A 19,563-nucleotide genomic window follows, 5' to 3' on the forward strand; every position below is an offset into this window, starting at 1 on the left:
TCCACTGCTGAATGCCTGAAAAACTAAAAAATAAAGACTTTGTGGCCTAGTCAAAGTCCTGACCTGGATCCAATTGAGATGCTGTAGCATGATTTTAAAAAGGACTCCAATGTGGCTGAATTACAACAATTCTGCAAACATGAGTGGGTCTAAATTTACTGTAAATTATAAGTTTGTTGTACATCATTCCAGTTTAAGAAAAACGAACTGCAAATGCTTGAAAAGTACACACAATTGTGGACTGAGTGTTTTGTTCGGCAACCATAATAAACAACAGATTGTCTTCTGTGATAACTTAATAAAAAGAAATGATCACCTTGTTCAGGAATCTGATTTTAACATGAGAATGATTGTGCGAATACCTGTGGTTTGATCATTTTCCATTTGTTGTGTGTTTGAATCACAGGAGTAAAGGATTGTGTGTCATTATCCAAAAGAAGCGGAAAAAGAGTGACAGCGGCTGCTTAAGAGGATGATATAATAATATCAGTTCATGCAAAGGTCAAAAGGTCACCGGCTTCTTGAGAACTTAAGTAAAGCACACAGAGACATCGCAATTTTATTTTTGGTAAATCTAAATTATAATAATCTTTACAAATGGCAGATTTTATTGTAACAAATATGATTGTTGTTTTTATGAATGTTTTGACATCTTATTTTTTATTATTGTTATACTTTTTAACATTTTTATTTGATTTAAATTTTGCTAGGGTGGCACTGTGGCTTCACAGCAAGAAGGTCGCTGGTTCGAGTCCCAGCTGGGTCATTAACTTTTAGAATTGTTTTATTATGGCATCATGGTGGCGCAGTGGGTAGTGCTGTCGCCTCACAGCAAGAAGGTCACTGGTTTGAGTCTCGGCTGGGTCAGTTGGCGTTTCTGTGTGGAGTTTGCATGTTCTCCCCGTGTTGGCATGGGTTTCCTCCGGGTGCTCTGGTTTCCCACACAAGTCCAAAGACATGCGCTATAATTGGCTAAGCTAAAGTGGCTGTAATGTATGTGTGTGAATGGGAGTGTGTGGATATTTCCCAGTGATGGGTTGCAGCTGGAAGGGCATCCACGGCGTAAAAAACATATGCTGGATAAGTTGGTGGTTCATTCTGCTTTGGTGACCCCTGATTAATAAAGGGACTAAGCCGAAAATGAATAAATGTATTGTTATTATTTTTGTATTATATTTAATTTAAATATTATTATAATTATAGCTTTTGCTAATATTTAAATTTTTAAAATAACTACATTTCCATTTTACTTTTGAACTAAATAAACTATTTTTATTCTTTTAATTGTTTAATTTGCATTTAATATTATTATACTTCACTCACGTTAACACTTCGGTTATCTTAAATTAATGCCAGTTTTACTTTTGTAACTACATAAAAATTAGAAATGTTGCCTTTGCAATTATTTTTTTTACTGTTTTATTTATTTATAAAAAATATAATATAATAGTACCATTATATTAAATTATATAACAATATAATTTTTACATTTACAGACAAAATAAAAAATTCGAAGTGAATTTTTTCCACTTAATGTTTATTTTAAGTCACAAAAATGTTTGCTTTAACAATAATAACCCAGCACAATGACATTTATAAAGCAATAAAATGTATTACTTTCATTATGCGACTAACTCTTACCCAGAAACACAATATACCAAAATCAATCCGCGAGTGTAATCAATACTGTAAAGCTGATGTCTGAAATTTAAACAAGATCCACATGTGCAGGAGTGTGTTGTGAGTTTTGATTGAGACTGGTTTATACAGGCAGATCTGATGGAGTGTGTGTGTGAAGGATGTCGAAGTGAATGAAGAGATTGTGTGTGTGTACAGTGTTTACTCAGCTGCGAGAGTTTCTGCAGGAATGTCCAAATGCACTTGCTTCTGAATGTGAGGTACCAGAGAAGAAACACAGACACACGCGCGTTTGGTCCATCCATGGTCCGAGTGAGCATCTGAAACAAGAAAATAAGAGTTGCGTTAAACATCTTGTTTGAAAAGTTTAAACTATGAATATTGTTTATTTGTGCGAAAAGAGGTGTTATTTTAAAGTATAAAAGTAATCAAATAATAACAATAATAAATATAAATTTAAATATATCACTTAAAGAATATAAATGATCTAAAATAATTGTAAAGATAAATGTAGAATAATTTATATATAATTAAATACAATTGATTAATATTCAAAGTGCATTATTTTATTAATTGGAATTTCTTTATTATATTATCTTTATAAAAGAACAGAATAGTAAACCTTTTAATTATCTTAGATATGAATTAAGGGGAAAAATTTAGTATAAAATTATTTAAATAATATAATGAAATAAAATAAATAAACAAAACAATTGAGTAAATTGCTTGGATTATAAAAAAGAGACTGACATTAATGAATCATTAATATATATATATATATATATATATATATATATATATATATATATATATATATATATATATATATATATATATATATATGATAAAATAATTAACGAATAAATTAACAAAGAAAATAAATTTAGACATCCTCCTGTCATCAAAACTGTAGCAATGCATCATGTCCAATTTAATTGCGCTCATAATGGAAATTAAACTATAACATAACGCATATTTTGATGAACACTGAAAGCAAAATCAGCTTAAACATGACTAAAGAAATTCAGAATCAAAACCCCGATGCAAAAATAATATATACTTTTTAACAGCTGCGATTATAATGAAAGAACGCTTGTTTTACACCAAATCTCCTACTCTGTTGCCTCTCAGCATTGACTCATTAGCGCTCACATAAAAACTAGCAAGTGTCAAAGCATTCCTAAACCTGAACAAACCTCGGTTGGGTTTATCTGTTTCTCTGGATTTAAGCCTAATAATCACAAAATTAGATCTTTAATCTTAAAAGAAAATATGTCTATACCGTATGTTATTTTTTACTGGAACAATATCTTTAATAACATAAACTGGACTCAAGTTTGGTCATTACCTCAAAATTTTTTTATCACAAATAAGGCTAAAGAAATATCATTTAAATTACTTCATAGAGTTTATCCCACAAAATTATTTCTACAAAAATTTAAAATTGATATTGAGTTAGAATGCTGTTTTTGCGAAAGCTTTAATGAAACTATTTCACATTTATTTTGGTCTTGCCAATATACTCGACTATTATGGATCAATGTTGAAGCTTTTATTGCCCATAATATCTTAAAAACCTTTTCCTTATCTTATAAACATGTGATTTTGGGTTTTTATGTTAAGGATCGCTCTTTAAAAGATGCTGGTTTTATTATAAATTTAATTTTATTATTATGTAAATTTCACATACATAAATCCAAGTTTTCCAAAAGCAAACCTCTCTTCATGGTGTTAGAAAAAGAGATTCAAATGTATATAAAAGTGATTTCCAAGTCTCAAAATAGAAAAGCAATTAAAACAATTAATATATGCTCCTCCTTTAACATTTTTACATAAAATGTTTGTATATATGCATTTCCTGTGAAAAAAAAGTGCATTACTAACTCTTGTAAATCACTAAAATTATAAAATGTGCGAAACATATTTGTATGTAATTTGATAATTATGTACCCTCTCCTCTGTTTTTTTTTTCTTTTTTTTTTCTTTTCTTTTTTTTTCTCTTCTTTGTTTTTTCACTTATTTCATTCTTGTTAAGAAATGTAAAGTGATTGTATTGTATAACAAAACAACTGTAACTGTACATGCTGGTTCTTGTTAATAAAAAAAAAAAAAAAAAAAAAAAAAAAAAAGTGTCAAAGCATGGGTGAACACAAAGTTTGCAGGAATGAAAGGAAAGCAATCGTGCGGATTTACTGTTGACACAACGCTCAATGTCAGCGCTGTGTTTCCGCTAATCACACAGAAATACTCCAGTCTGACAATCAAAACACTTTACGAGCCGCAGCGGTGCGGTTTAGCAGGTTGTGATTAGCCGCTAACAGCTAATAAATGAGAAACACACACTCGCCCAATTAGAACCGTATGGAGCCGATATGAGGATTCCGTCAAACACACACACACTGGTGTAGAGGTGTTGCTGGAACGCAGAGAAGCTAACAAACGACGTATAGTTTGGTTAAGTTTGAACAGAAAGCAGAAAGGCTAATAAAAGGTTTGATATGCTAGGTGTTGATGCTTCTGTGCATATTCAAGACCTGTAGACTAATTACAGAGACTTATTATTGCACTTACGAGGTGATTTTGATAACTAAGGGTAAAAAACATGTTAATTCGCCTACTTAATTCATTCTTTAATAAAGTTCAAATAAAGCTGTGTGAAATAAAAATGAAGGCTACATTTATGTTTAGTTTGCTGAGGGAATGATCATCAGTTATATTCCTGAACTTGCTTCAACACACCTGCCAGGACGTTTCTAGTATATCTAGTAAGGGCTTAATTAGCTGATTCAGGTGTGTTTGATTAGGGTTGGAGCTTAGCTCTCCAGGACACCGGCCCTCCAGGACTGAGTTTGGTACATGGACTACATCAGGGGTGTCCAAACTGGTCCTGGAGGGCCGGTGTCCTGCATATTAAGTTCCAACTCCAATTAAACACACCTGAACCAGCTACCCTGCTGAAAAATCCAGCTTAAACCAGCCTAAGCTGGTTGGCTGGTTTTAGCTGGTCGACCAGGCTGGTTTTAGAGGGGTTTTGGCCACTTCCAGGCTGGTTTCCAGCCATTTCCAGCCTGGTTTTAGCTGGTCAGGCTGGGAGATGACCAGCTAAAACCAGCTTGACCAGCCTAGCCAAGCTGGGAGTCCAGCCAAAACCAGCTATATCCAGCTTAAACCAGGCTTGTCAAGCTGGTTTTAGCTGGATTTGGCTGGTCATTTTCCAGCCTGACCAGCTAAGACCAGGCTGGAAATGGCTGGAAACCAGCCTGGAAATGGCCAAAACCCCTCTAAAACCAGCCTGGTCGACCAGCTAAAACCAGCCAACCAGCCTAGGCTGGTTTAAGCTGGATTTTTCAGCAGGGTAATCAAGCTCTTTCTAGGACTAGGGCTGCGTCTGAAACCGCATACTTACGCTAAAATCAGTATGCAAGCTGAGTAGTATGTCCGATTTCATAGAATTCAAAAATCAGTATGCAAGAAATACCCGGATGACTAACTACTTCCGGCGAGATTCTGAAGTGTGCATCCCATGCACACTGCACTATCCCATGATGCTCTGCGAGAGAACTCATAAATGGAACTGAAGCGACACAACTGATGCAGGTAGGTCACGTGACCATGACAAAATGGCTGATGTAGTACGTCCGAATTCCATTCATACTGCTTACATTCATACTGTATAGAACGTACTTTTTTAACGGCCGAGTAGTGCGATTAAATTTAAATGCACTACCTACTGAGTAGGCGGTTTCGGACACAGCCTAGGTATACTAGAAACTGTATACTACAGGGAGGTGTGTTGAAGAAAGTTGGAGCTAAACTATGCAGGACACCGGCCCTCCGGGGCCGAGTTTGGACACCCTGGACTACATGAAGTCGTGTGAAATACCATTTTGCCAGCGCACATTGTTATCTCAGTTTGCTATGAGGGAATGATACGCAAACAGACATGTCTGTCCCCACTCAATATTTGTGTCATTTTAATTTACAAAAACTAAAGCTAAACTATCTAAGCGTTATCTAAGAGTAGGCCACAATCGGTGCTCCCCCTGCTAACCAGGCTGGTTTTAGCTGGTCTCCCAGCCTGGCCAGGCTGGTTTTAGCTGGACTCCGAGTCTGGTCAAGCTGGTTTTAGCTGGTCTCCCAATTTGACCAGCTAAAAAACCTAAAACCAGCCTGACCAGCTAAGACCAGCTAAACACAGCTTAACCAACTAAGACCAGTCTTACTAGTTATGACCAAATAAAAAGGGTTAGGCTAACCCTAACCCTTAACCCTAACCTCTAAAACCACCCTGACTCGCTAAAACCAGCTAAGACCAGTTGACTAGCTTAAACCAGCTAAGTCCAGTTAAAACCAGCTAAGACCAACCCGACAAACTAAGACCAAAAAGTGTCCAAAACCCCTCTAAAACTAGCCTGACAAATGAGCTATTCGCTTGTTAAGTGTGGCGTCATGCGTAGGGGCTCCCGGGTCCAAGCGCTCTATGAACCTGATTAGGGAGACTCATCAAATGGTAAAAATAAACGTAACAAAGTAATGTAATACTTTTGAAAATCATGATCGCAATATATATATATATATATATATATATATATATATATATATATATATATATATATATATATATATATATACACACATATATATATATATATACATATATATATATATACATATATATATATATATATATATATATATATATATATATATATATATATATATATATATATATATATATCCATGCTTAATATCCAATATTTTATAAATTGTTACAATTTTGGTGTTTGTGATGCAGCAAGTCCAGAGATTAATGTGTACACTATGATTTAAAATTCACTTGAATGTGTGATAGGATCAAAAAGTGTTCATGAACGAATACTTTCTCAATTCAAATGAGTAGCGACTTGGACCCTGAAACAGGATTCCACACGTCACGACTTAACAAGCGGATAACCACCCTGGGAAACCAGCTAAAACCAGCCTGACTACCTTAGGCTGGTTTAAGTTGTTTCTTTCAGTAGAGCATGAAGACGTGTGAAAAAAAAAATTTATTACTATTACGTTTACTATTGCTATCGCATCGTTGTCTCCTAGCCTAGTTAGTTTGCTATGAAAAAAATATATACTCAAACAGTAATTCCAGTCCACTACTCAATATTTTTATCGTTTTAGTTTACTTAACGCACTAAGGTAAACTATACGACTAAATAAATTGGCTATATAACAGAATAAATAAAGTATGTATACACATTTACTACTCACTAAAAATAATAGGCTACTTTAATCCAACTGCTAAAATGATCAAAAACTATAGCCTTAACAGCTGCAAAGAAAACAATCATTAGTTCCTGGTTCCCTCCTAATCTCCTGTCAGTTCAGCAATGGTTACACTATTTTATAGACATTGTTCGACTAAAACAGTCCACTGCCTTAATTAACAAAGCAAAGATTTCAACAAAACTTCATTGGAACCAAATACATAACAATTTGATTTCCATTATCAAAACTTAAGTGACTTAATTCAACAACATAGGAGAAACAATTAAAATGTCTCAGGATATAGATGACAACAAACTATCTTTTTTCTGTTTAATGTTTTACAATAATTTTAGTAGACACTTTTTTTTCATTTATGTACTTCTCTGACATTCTGTATATAGTTTGTTTTTCTCATATTTATTTAGAGGTTTCTGTATGCATATATGTATATATTCATATATATGTGTTTGTTTGTGTACATATATATAATTTGTAATTTTTGTTTCATATTGTTATCAACCATGCTATACACATTGAACCAAGTCAATGTTGAGAAATTCTGTTTATCACAATTGTTGATAACCATGTTTATTAAAAACACAATAAAGTTTGTCAAAAGAAAAAAAAAAAACTAAAGCCTTTACCCCTTAACTTTCACCGTTCAACAGGCGAGACCATTTTCAGAACAATTTTCTTTTCTTTTTAGTCTTAACCTGAAATTACCTTGACTAACTAGGCTGCATAATATTAATATATCATTATTTATGTATGGAGGCGAGGCAGTGGCGCAGTAGGTAGTCCTATCGCCTCACAGCAATAAGGTCGCTAGGTCGGTGGTTCGAACCTCGGCTCAGTTGGCGTTTCTGTGTGGAGTTTGCATGTTCTCCCTGTGTTCGTGTGGGTTTCCTCCGGTTTCCCCCACAGTCCAAAGACATGCGGTACAGGTGAATTGGCTAGGCTAAATTGTCCGTAGTGTATGAGTGTGTGTGAATGTGTGGGTGGATGTTTCCAAAAGATGGGTTGCAGCTGGAAGGGCATCCGCTGTGTAAAAACTAGCTGGATAAGTTGGCGGTTCATTCCGCTGTGGCAACCCCGGATTAATAAAGGGACTAAGCCGACAAGAAAATGAATGAATGAATGAATGAATGAATATTTAAGTATGTAATTAAAACTGAGATGAAAGTTGATCATAAAAATAACCAAAAAAAAATTAAAACATTACTTTAAAAGTACACATAAGCAAGCTGCAGGAGGACTGCAGTACGGTTAACAGAACTCGAAACAAATGTGACATAAATTATGCCAGCAAATAATTGTAATATTTGCATGTCACATTGCTCTTTTGCAAGTTGAATTAGGCAAATATGTCTAAATGCATTTGGATTATGCAGTGGATTATAGTTAGATCATTTTCATACACAAGTGCTAAATTAAGGTATATCTTAAAGGACAGCATCATCTGTGCAGCTATTTTATTATCACTGAAATACATTTACTAAGTTTAATTATGATTTGTAATCATTTTCACACTAATATTCTATTTTAATTCAAAGTTTTGGTGTGTTTTTGTCAATTATATAAAATGTTTTACACCAAATAAAAAAAATTAAACTTTTTTTTTATTTACATTTAAGTTCAAATGACAAGAATGGTTTTATGCTAATAATAACCCTAAATTTCTGCATCACGTGCGCTGATGACATCCTCATGTTTTGCCAATCATCATGTTTTGTGCGGATGCATGTGCTTCTTAAAAACAAAACGTGTTATATAATTAGCAACAGGCTATCAAGTAAAGGTGCAATTATGCAATTTGACGCTTATTATGTAACACTACTCCAAAGCATGTGCAGACAATAAACCTCACTTAATCATCAGATCCAACATTTCTGTCATGACGTTGTGTCTATATATGTAATTACATGCGGTGCAGCTCTCAGGTGCATTGAAAAGTAGGGAAAAAAGCCAGTTTGTTTGCAAAACTCTCCCCAAATATTTCTAGCAAAGTGAAACGAGAGCTGGAGTTTGTCCAGGCCTTTGAATTCCTCGCACGTGCCAGACCGACTCTGTTTTTCATTTTTCAGCCGTCTTGTGTTTTCCTTACGGAGGCCGGGCTCCTCAATGCAATCATTCTCCGATTCCTGGCGAATCTGTCCGCGTGTGTGCAGGAAATGGGGCCAAACGGGCTTCCTGAGACACTCTGGAGGAAACACGGAAATAAGAAAGGGGTGTGTGTTTAAAAATAACTCTGGTATAAAAGGTCCAGGCAGGATCCCAGTCACTTACACAGCGAAGAGCAACTTTCAGGCACGCAGACCTCTGTGGAGTCACGCCATCGCATGAACACGACAAAACCACAGTCACACACTGCATCAAACACACGCAGAAAATCACTGTTAAAGAAATACTCTACTTTTTTTGAAATAGGCTTATTTTACAGAGTTAAACGGTTGAGTTGGACTATTTTTAATTCCATTCAGCCAATCTCCGGGTCTCACTTTTAGCTTAGCTTAGCATAGATAAATGAGTCGGATTAGACCAATAGCATCTCGCTCAAAAATGGCCAAAGAGTTTAGATAATTTTCCTATTTAAAGCTCGACTCCTCTATAGTTAAATCGTGTATTAAGACTGACAGAGAAGTTGCTATTTTGTAGGCTGATATGGCTACTATACTCCATTTTTCTTTAAAAAGGGCTCATTTTATTACTATTTTTGAATTCGTTTAGCCAATCTTCGGATCTGGCGGGAGCACTTTCAATTTAACTTAGCTTAGCATAGATCATTCAATCAGACTAGACCATTAGCATCACTCAAAAATGACCAAAGAGTTTAATTTTCCTATTTATAGCTTGACTCCTCTTAAGTTACATTGTGCACTTAGACTCAGAGAAAAGTTGCTATTTAGTAGGCCAGTATGGCTACTATACTCAATTTTTTCTTAAATAGGCTCATTTTATAGAGTTAAACAGTTTTGTTTGACTATTTTTTTAATACATAACTGATCTCCAGGTCTCAATTTTAGCTTCATTGAATCAGATTAGACCATTAGCATCAAAAATGACCAAAGACCTTCAATAATTTTCCTATTTGAAGCTTGACTATTTTGCAGTTAGTACACAGTGTAAGACCGACAGAAAAGTTGCCATTTAGTAGCCCGACATGGCTACTATACTGTATTTTTCTTTAAAAAAGGCTCATTTTACAGAGTTAAACAGTTGCGTTTTACTATTTTTGAATCCATTTAGCTAATCTCTGGGTCTCACTTTTAGCTTAGCATAGATCATTGAATCGGATTAGACCATTAGCATCTCACTCAACAATGACAAGAGTTTTGACAATTTTCCTATTTTATGCTTGACTCTTCTGTAGTTACATTGTGTACTAAAACCGATAGAAAAGTTGTTGTTTTGTAGGCCGATATGGCTATTATACTTTTTTTTTAAAAGCCTCATGTTATTAAATTTTTTTAATCCGTTCAGCCAATCTCTGCATCTGGCAAGAGAACTTTTAGTTTAACTCAGCTTAGCACAGATCAATGAATCGGATAAGACCATTAGCATCTCGCTCATAAATGACCAAAGAGTTTTGATATATATATATATTAAATATATAAAAATAAAATAAATATATATATTAGGGATGTGCGGAGCAGCCGGTATTTGTATTTGTATTTGTTGAGGGGGGAAAAGTATTTGTATTTGTATTCGAGTAAAATTCAAAATGGAGCAAAAATATATATTTTTTCTATTACACTTCTAATTTACGTTATAGTAAAAGTATTGTTTAATTATACCCATTATATAAATTATAGATATGCAATATTGGCTGTTGTTTTTGAACATGTGACAAGAAATGTCATTGAAAAGATAATAACATAGAAGCCATTATCTCATCGATGGTTAAACCAACAACTAATAAAATACCATTGTGAATATTATGAACCCCACCACACCGTTCTTGTTGAAGGACACTGAATAGACAGAATAAAAACAAATAATACTTCAAAAAACTGTTCTTCTTCTGAAAGAACTTCTTTCCAATGCACAGAATTCCAAAAACTAAAATTAGCTAAATAAATCTAAATAAACCCCTGCCTGGGGGATCTGGCAGAACAAAAGTATTCTATATAATACTAAAAGATACAGCCCTGCTATTGTCGTCTGCCAGCCACAAAACAGACACAAAGTTTGTTTGTTTGTTTGTTTTTTTTATGTTTGAAACTGACTTGCTGGGGCAGAATGGGGCTGTGTTCATGGTTTGGTGCATGTGGAGGATTTAGCAGAACATAGCTGTGCTGATTGAGGGGATTGATGCTTGTGGGGGGTTCACAGACAGTATCAGGGGAGGATGCTTTTAGTGCATGTGATAATACATTACATAGAAGGTTGCGCGGTGGCACAGTGAGTAGCACTGTCGCCTGACAGAAAGAAGGTTGCTGGTTCGAGCCCCGACTGGGTTCTCCCCATGTTGGCGTGGGTTTCCTCCGGGTGCTCCGGTTTCCCCCACAGTCCAAACACATGCAATACAGGTGAATTGGGTAAGCTAAATTGTCATAATTGTATGTGTGTGAAAGAGAGTGTATGGATGTTTCCCAGTGCTGGGTAGCAGCTGGAAGGGCAGCCACTGCATAAAACATATGCTGGATAAATTGGTGGTTCATTCCACTGTGGCAACCCCAGATTGATAAAGGGATTTAGCCGAAAAGAAATGAATGAATGATTATGGATAGAATATGTTGACTGTTGTTTAATATCTCTGCCTCTGCTGATTTCACTTTTGCACACATTATACAGTATCACTTTGTTTTATCTGCAGCAGCACTGACTGTAAAATGCTTTCACACAGAACCTGAAGGTTTTTTTTTTCTTTTGACTGGTGGAGGTCCAAGAAATGGCTCAGCAGTAGTCTTTTTCACTCTTTTTCTGGGTGTCCAAATTTATTTGAGGAGTTTCAAGTTAATAAAAAGTGACGGGAAGCTATGCTAAAGTTAACTAGCCTATAGCATATATCTTGCTGTCTGCAAAAGACAGTAATTTAGACGTACCATATAACTCCCATAAGTGCATACTATTCGACACAACTGCAAAAGCATCGTTTTAACCTTTATAAACGAACGTTAACGTTACTCTGTCAACAGACTATTGTCTAAATTACCGCGCTAACAGAGCTAACGTTTCGTAAACAGAGAGCACCCGATTGCGGAATATCCAAATCAAACTCCGCTTCAACTCCGCTACAAGTTTATAAACTGCATCTGGAACCCAATTAAGGTACAAAAATCTATTTAACAAAAATAGTGATGCAGTTAAGTATTTTTTTAGCTCAGCCGAGCCTTCTGTCTGTTGCTGTGGAGAAGCGCCCTCCGACTTCTGACTAAGCGTCTATGTCTCTCTCTCTCTCTCTCTCACTCACTGTGGTCTCACGAGGAAACGCTGCTTTTTGATATAGTGTTTTTCTTGCTACCGAATACAAATAATTTTTCAAGTATTTGTTCGAAATAAGTATTCGTAAAAACACGCTATTCGTGCCTTTCCGAATACCGTATTCGGGTTCGGCTCCACCCTTAATATATATAATTCTTCTCCAGACTGGACTATTGCAACTCCCTACTGCTAGGCTTCCAGCTAACTCTATCAAACCTCTTCAGCTGCTTCAGAACGCAGCAGCACGAGTGGTCTTTAATGAACCTAAAAGAGCACATGTGTTGTAAATGAGGGCGATGCCAACCCTCTTGTGCACCACCAGAGGGAACCATCGCCAGAATTCTGATTCGACTCACGGACTCAAAATCCCATAAGCCCTGCTACCTGGCACTGATTACGGTCCAGGTGCAACTCATCAGCTCTCGTGTATATATACCACACTCACGCTCCGGTTCGTTGCGAAGTCTTGATTTGCCTGGCTGTCATTTCTGAGCGTTCCATACTCCCTGCTTCGGACTGATCTGTGTTTCTGACCCTGTGCTTGTTCTACGATTACGAAAGACATCTGCCTGCCCCTGATCTCCAGCCTGTTATTCTGACCAGTAAGATATCTGCCTGCCTTTGAACTTTTGCCTGTCCCACGTTCTGTCTCCTGGATTGCCCCTTTGTGTTTGTTTGTATGTGTGCTCTTAATAAAGCTTGCAAATGGATTCAATGCCTTCTGACTCATCACAACAGAAGACTTCGCCACTACAGAATCCAGCAGCTTTAGCACAAGTCTCGACTGAACTTTCCGCTCAAGCCACTCAGTTAGCCACCCATCATCAACAACTCACCCATCTAACTTCTCTCACGGAGGAACTGGTGAGAGCTATGCAGCAACTCCGTCATCCGAATCCTGCAGTTACCCCGCCTGCTACCATGACAGCTTCTCAACCAACGCATGTCTCCAATGCTCCGGCTACCGTAAGTCCCCGATTAGCTTTTCCTGAAAAGTTTGATGGGTCACCTTCTCGCTGCAAAGGCTTCTTATTGCAATGCAAACTATTTGTTAACCAACAACCTGCATTATATCCCACTGATTCTAGTCGGGTGGCTTTTGTATGCAACCTGTTAACGGGGAAAGCGCTGGAATGGGCTACAGCGATATGGAAGGAGGAGGAATGTAACTATCCCACATTTGAAACTTTTCTCAAGCAATTTCGGGAAGTGTTCGAGCACCCAGCAGATGGGAGAAGCCCCGGTGAACAGTTACTTTCTCTTACACAGGGGCGTAACACAGCTGCAGAATACGCCCTGTCATTTCGCACTCTCGCCGCTCAAACTAACTGGGTTGAGGATACACTGAAGACACTATTCAGACGGGGTCTGAATACCGATCTACAATCTGAATTGGCTTGCCGTGACGAAGGAAAGAAATTGAACGAACTCATTGAACTTACCATCCGTCTTGATCATCTGATTCGCAGCCGTAGAAATCCTTGCACACAGCTCCATGTTTCAAGTGACACGCCCCCTGATGAACCCATGCAACTGGGTTTCACCCGTCTCACCCATGAAGAAAGAATGCATCGATTGCAAAATCAGCTATGCCTGTACTGCGGTCAATCAGGGCACAGGAAATCCACCTGCAGCGTACGACCTCAGACACCAGTTCAATCGGTGAGTCCTTCCCATGTTCCTGCACTTTTCAGTGTACTGATTCCTGTGATTATTAAATTTGATAAAAGAATGATTAATACTACGGCTCTTGTCGACTCTGGATCTGCCGGAAACTTTATATCTAAGAAATTTGCTTTATGTCACGAACTATCTCTCAGCTCATATGATTCCTGTCTTGCAGTGGAAGCACTAGACGGTCGTCCTGTGGGTGAAGGACGCATCCGTATGATTACGAATAAGCTACAGTTACAAGTTGGTGTTCTACACATTGAAGAAATGCAATTCTACATTATTGATTCAGTTAATCATCCACTGGTGTTGGGACTGCCCTGGTTAAGGCGACATGATCCTCATATCTCCTGGAGGGACGGACAGATATTGCAGTGGAGTGAGTCATGCATGAAACAGTGCATCCAGCCCATTCACAAAATTCCATTACGAACCACCAATGTGTTACCTGAACTCGTTGATGAACTAATCCCCATTGAGTACCATGACTTACATGAAGCTTTTAGCAAACAAAAAGCTACTCAACTTCCCCCACATCGACCAAGTGATTGTGCTATTGAGTTAATTCCAGGTTCAAGTCCTCCAACGGGTCGAATATTCCCTCTGTCACAACCTGAGCACAAGGCAATGTCTGAATATATCGACGAGGAATTGGCCAAGGGTTTCATCCGACCTTCTACATCTCCTGCTTCAGCTGGATTCTTCTTTGTAAAGAAGAAAGATGGCAGTTTACGTCCCTGTATTGATTACCGAGGGCTCAATGAAATCACCGTAAAATTCCGCTATCCACTACCCCTCGTACCTCCTGCCCTGGAACAATTAAGAAAGGCTAGATATTATACCAAGCTTGATCTTCGCAGTGCATATAACCTTGTCAGAATCCGTGCTGGTGACGAGTGGAAGACCGCGTTTTCCACCACTAGGGGGCACTATGAGTACACGGTAATGCCCTTCGGCCTGTCAAACTGTCCATCCGTGTTCCAATCTTTTATGAACGATGTCTTTCGGGATATGCTGGATCGCTGGGTCATCATTTACATCGACGACATCCTCATATATTCAAACACGATGAAGGAACATGTTGAACATGTACGTATGGTGTTGCAACGCATGATTCAACATCGTCTGTACGCCAAATTAGAGAAGTGTGAATTTCACCAGACACAGATCGCCTTTTTGGGATACGTCATCAGTGCAGAAGGGATTACCATGGATGATACGAAGGTACAGGCAGTTCAACGATGGCCGTTACCCCAGAATCTCAAGGAGTTGCAGCGATTTCTAGGTTTTGCCAACTTCTATAGACGGTTTATCAGAGGCTTTAGTTCAATAGCCGCACCATTAACAGCCATGACCAAACGAAATTCCCACAAACTATCCTGGTCCTCTGAAGCACGCCAAGCATTTAGCGATCTGAAGACTCAATTCACCACAGCTCCTATTCTCCGTTATCCCAACCCAGACCTACCTTTCATTGTGGAAGTGGATGCATCCAACACAGGAGTCGGTGCTGTGTTATCTCAACGTCAGGGTCAACCATCCAAAATGTATCCATGTGCCTTCTTCTCCCGTAAATTGACCAGCGCAGAACGAAACTATGATGTGGGAAATCGCGAATTACTGGCAATGAAATTAGCCCTGGAAGAATGGAGACACTGGCTGGAGGGGGCTAGTCAGCAATTCACCATATTAACTGACCACAAGAATCTGGAATATCTTCGCTCAGCCAAACGTCTAAATCCCAGACAAGCTCGTTGGGCTTTGTTCTTCACCAGATTCGACTTCATTGTCACCTATAGACCAGGGAGTAAAAACAGTAAGGCAGATGCACTATCCAGGCTATCAGAGGATAAAACCCCAATTAGTGATGAAACCATTATTCCTACGAACTTACTAGTGGCTCCAGTACAGTGGGACATACTTACCGAGATCCAAGAGGCCAACCGAGAAAACAACCCTCCAGTAGACTGTCCGAATCACCTGATTTTTGTACCCAATAACATACGTACCAGATTACTGACCCATATTCATGACACTCCCAGTTCGGGGCATCCAGGCATCACTGCAACTTTGGAGTTAGTCAAAGCCCGTTTCTGGTGGCCGTCCCTCACGAAGGATGTAATTAATTATGTTCAGAAATGTAAAATTTGCCAAAGCACGAAGGCATCTCACCAAACCCCTGCTGGCCTGTTACAACCGCTACCGGTTCCGCAACGGCCCTGGTCCCATATAGCGGTGGACTTCATTACGGATCTCCCTGTTTCCCAGAACAACACAGTCATTCTCACGGTGGTTGATCGTTTCTCCAAGGCTTGTCGCCTAATACCGTTGCCCAAATTGCCCTCTGCCTTTGAAACCGCAGAAGCCCTGTGCAATCATGTATTTCGAATGTTTGGCTTACCTGATGATATCGTCTCAGACAGGGGATCCCAATTCACTTCCCGGGTATGGTCCGCTCTCTGTAAAAATCTAAATATTAATGTTAGTCTCACCTCAGGGTACCATCCTCAATCCAACGGCCAAACTGAACGTATGAATCAAGAAGTCATTCGATTTCTACGTTCCTACTGTCATCAGCAACAGCACGACTGGAGTCGCTATCTGATGTGGGCAGAATATGCACAAAATTCATTAATAAAGCCAGCCACGGGTATTACGCCATTCAAATGTATTCTTGGCTACCAACCACCCCTGTTTCCATGGTCCGGAGAACCCACTGAGTTACCTGCTGTCACGGATTGGCTGCAGCGGAGTGAGGATGTCTGGAACCAGGCTCACAGACATCTCATGAGGGCAGTTAGGAGGAGAGAGATTCAGGCGAACCGTCACCGACGCCAGGGACCCACGTATCAACCGGGGCAGTGGGTGTGGTTGTCGACACGAGACCTTCGTCTGAGATTGCCCTGCCGCAAACTCAGTCCCAGGTATGTAGGGCCATTCAAAATTGTACGCCAGATTACTCCATTGTCTTTTCGCTTAGCCTTGCCTAATCATTATCGTATTTCTCCTACTTTCCACATGTCATTACTCAAACCCGCTGGTGGTCCATGAGAGGAGGCGGTTGAGGAGGAATCGGAAACCAGGACCCCTCCACCTGTCATGATCGAGGGCGAGGAAGCTTACCTCGTTCGAGAAGTGCTGGACTCTCGACGTTGGGGTGGCGCCCTCCAATATCTGGTGGACTGGGAAGGGTACGGTCCAGAGGAACGGTCCTGGGTGAATGCTAGAGATATTCTAGACCCAACTCTCACGGAAGAGTTTCATCAAAGGTTCCCAGAGAAACCAGCCCCCCGACAGCGCGGTAGACCCCGGCGTCAGGTGCCTTCTCGCTTCAGGAGCCGCTCGCAGGAGGGGGGTTCTGTTGTAAATGAGGGCGATGCCAACCCTCTTGTGCACCACCAGAGGGAACCATCGCCAGAATTCTGATTCGACTCACGGACTCAAAATCCCATAAGCCCTGCTACCTGGCACTGATTACAGTCCAGGTGCAACTCATCAGCTCTCGTGTATATATACCACACTCACGCTCCGGTTCGTTGCGAAGTCTTGATTTGCCTGGCTGTCATTTCTGAGCGTTCCATACTCCCTGCTTCGGACTGATCTGTGTTTCTGACCCTGTGCTTGTTCTACGATTACGAAAGACATCTGCCTGCCCCTGATCTCCAGCCTGTTATTCTGACCAGTAAGATATCTGCCTGCCTTTGAACTTTTGCCTGTCCCACGTTCTGTCTCCTGGATTGCCCCTTTGTGTTTGTTTGTATGTGTGCTCTTAATAAAGCTTGCAAATGGATTCAATGCCTTCTGACTCATCACAACAACATGTCACTCCGCTACTCATCCGTTTGCACTGGCTGCCAGTTGCTGCTCGCATCAAATTCAAAGCTCTGATGTTTGCTTACAAAGTGACTTCTGGCTTTGCTCCTTATCTGCTCTCACTTTTGCAGATCCATGTGCCCTCCAGAAACTTGCGTTCTGTGAGTGAACATCACCTTGTGGTTCCATCCCAAAGAGGGAAGAAATCACTTTCCCGAACGATCGCACTCAATCTGCCCAGTTGGTGGAATGAACTCCCTAACTGCATCAGAACGGCAGAGTCACTCGCTGTCTTCAAGAAACGACTAAAAACTCAACTATTTAGTCTCTACTTCACTTCCTAATCTGCAATTGCCTCTCTGACTCCACCGCTAACTGTATTACAAAAAACAAATTACTATTGTTTTGCTTCTTACACTTTACATTCCTGAAACTTACCTACAGCACTTATTTATTGTTGCTCTTATAGTCGTGTAAATTGCTTCCTTGTCCTCATTTGTAAGTCGCTTTGGATAAAAGCGTCTGCTAAATGACTAAATGTAAATGAAAACCTTCTGCCACTATTCCAAATGATCAACTAGTAGTCAAGTTATTATTTGTTGCTCTTACAACTATATATAAATCTACCTTTCTCTGTCAACATACATGTTGGATTGCTTGTATCACTGTGTTATCATTCAGCTGTAATCTTGTAAACAGATCTATAAAGCATTAGAATATAATAAACATTAACATCATGCATCTGTAAAATTGCTTAAGGGGAAAAAAGCATGTTGTGATATTGCTACACAAGTCAGATTAGCAAAACAATCCAAAAAAGACTGATCCGTCTGCATTTAAAAGCGTCTACAGTTTAGACACTGAATTAGGCTGTAAATCATTTACAAAAGCAAGAATGTAAAATGGGTGTTATGCATAAACTTCACACACAAATCACCCGAAACGTGACGCGAAGCTGACATGAGATTGACATGAGAATTCTGTATAAGGGATAATAAAAGAACCTGCTGTTTGTAAAATTCCTTCGAGAAGAATGCAAGGGTGTTGTAATGTTTATGCCTCGTGCATTGCTGGCATGAATGCAATTCATAGACCTCAAGTCACACCAGGTGAACACCGCATTGGTTATAATGCAATGTTCAGATGCCAAATCCATTCAGCAAATTAACAGGTAAATGGAGCATTGGTTATAACACAATGTTCAGATGGCATATCCAGAAAAACAACAGGTAAATGGAGCATTGATTATAACGCAATGTTCAGAGGGCATATCCAGCAAAACAACAGGTAAATGAAGCATTGGTTAAAACAAAATGTTCAGACGCCAAATCTATAAAGCAAATTAACAAGTAAATAAAGCACTGGTTGAAATGCAATGTTCAGATGCCAAGTCTATAGATCAAATTAACAAGCAAATGGACCATTGGTTATGATGCAATGTTCAGACTGCAAATCCAGCAAAATAACCAACATAGGCTTATTCTGAAAATGTAGCCCAATATACATTTCTGGAGATCGCGAATTAGGGGCTAGAAGTCCGTATGGCTGCATTTTGTTTTTAAAACGAATGCTATGGGGCGGTACAACACTGTTCCTTTTCGCATTTACCAGCTGACCGGTTACCTTCATATGGCTGGCACTCCCGCTGTTACGAGTTTGTCCTGTTAGCTTGCCATGTACGTCGGCGGACTTGAGACGCAGAGAGGAGTTGACCCCGACGACAGCATTCAAGTCCAGCGAAGAACAATCTCAGAAAGC

The 19,563-nt window shown here is 39.0% G+C and overlaps 1 long non-coding RNA gene across 10 annotated transcripts in view; it reads right to left on the bottom strand.

Annotated features, from left to right (window-relative positions):
• Window positions 1-1,526: 1,526 nt before the first annotated feature.
• LOC147837288 (uncharacterized) overlaps window positions 1,527-19,563 on the bottom strand; it is a 28,167-nt gene continuing 10,130 nt past the window's right edge. For 3 of the 10 annotated variants that reach the window (XR_015479223.1, XR_015479224.1, XR_015479218.1), the window contains exons 3-5: window positions 9,184-9,264; window positions 9,002-9,097; window positions 1,527-1,958 (exon numbers count right to left, since the gene is read on the bottom strand). This is a non-coding gene — a long non-coding RNA (uncharacterized LOC147837288). Of the gene's footprint in view, window positions 1,959-8,035; window positions 9,098-9,183; window positions 9,265-19,428; window positions 19,554-19,563 lie in introns of those variants that run through there. The other 7 variants (XR_015479219.1, XR_015479225.1, XR_015479226.1 and 4 more) reach the window with 4 other exon arrangements.

The sequence above is a fragment of the Danio rerio genome, chromosome 2, assembly GCF_052040795.2.
Source record: "Danio rerio strain M-AB ecotype USA chromosome 2, GRCz13ab, whole genome shotgun sequence".
Classification (NCBI taxonomy): Eukaryota; Metazoa; Chordata; class Actinopteri; order Cypriniformes; family Danionidae; genus Danio; species Danio rerio.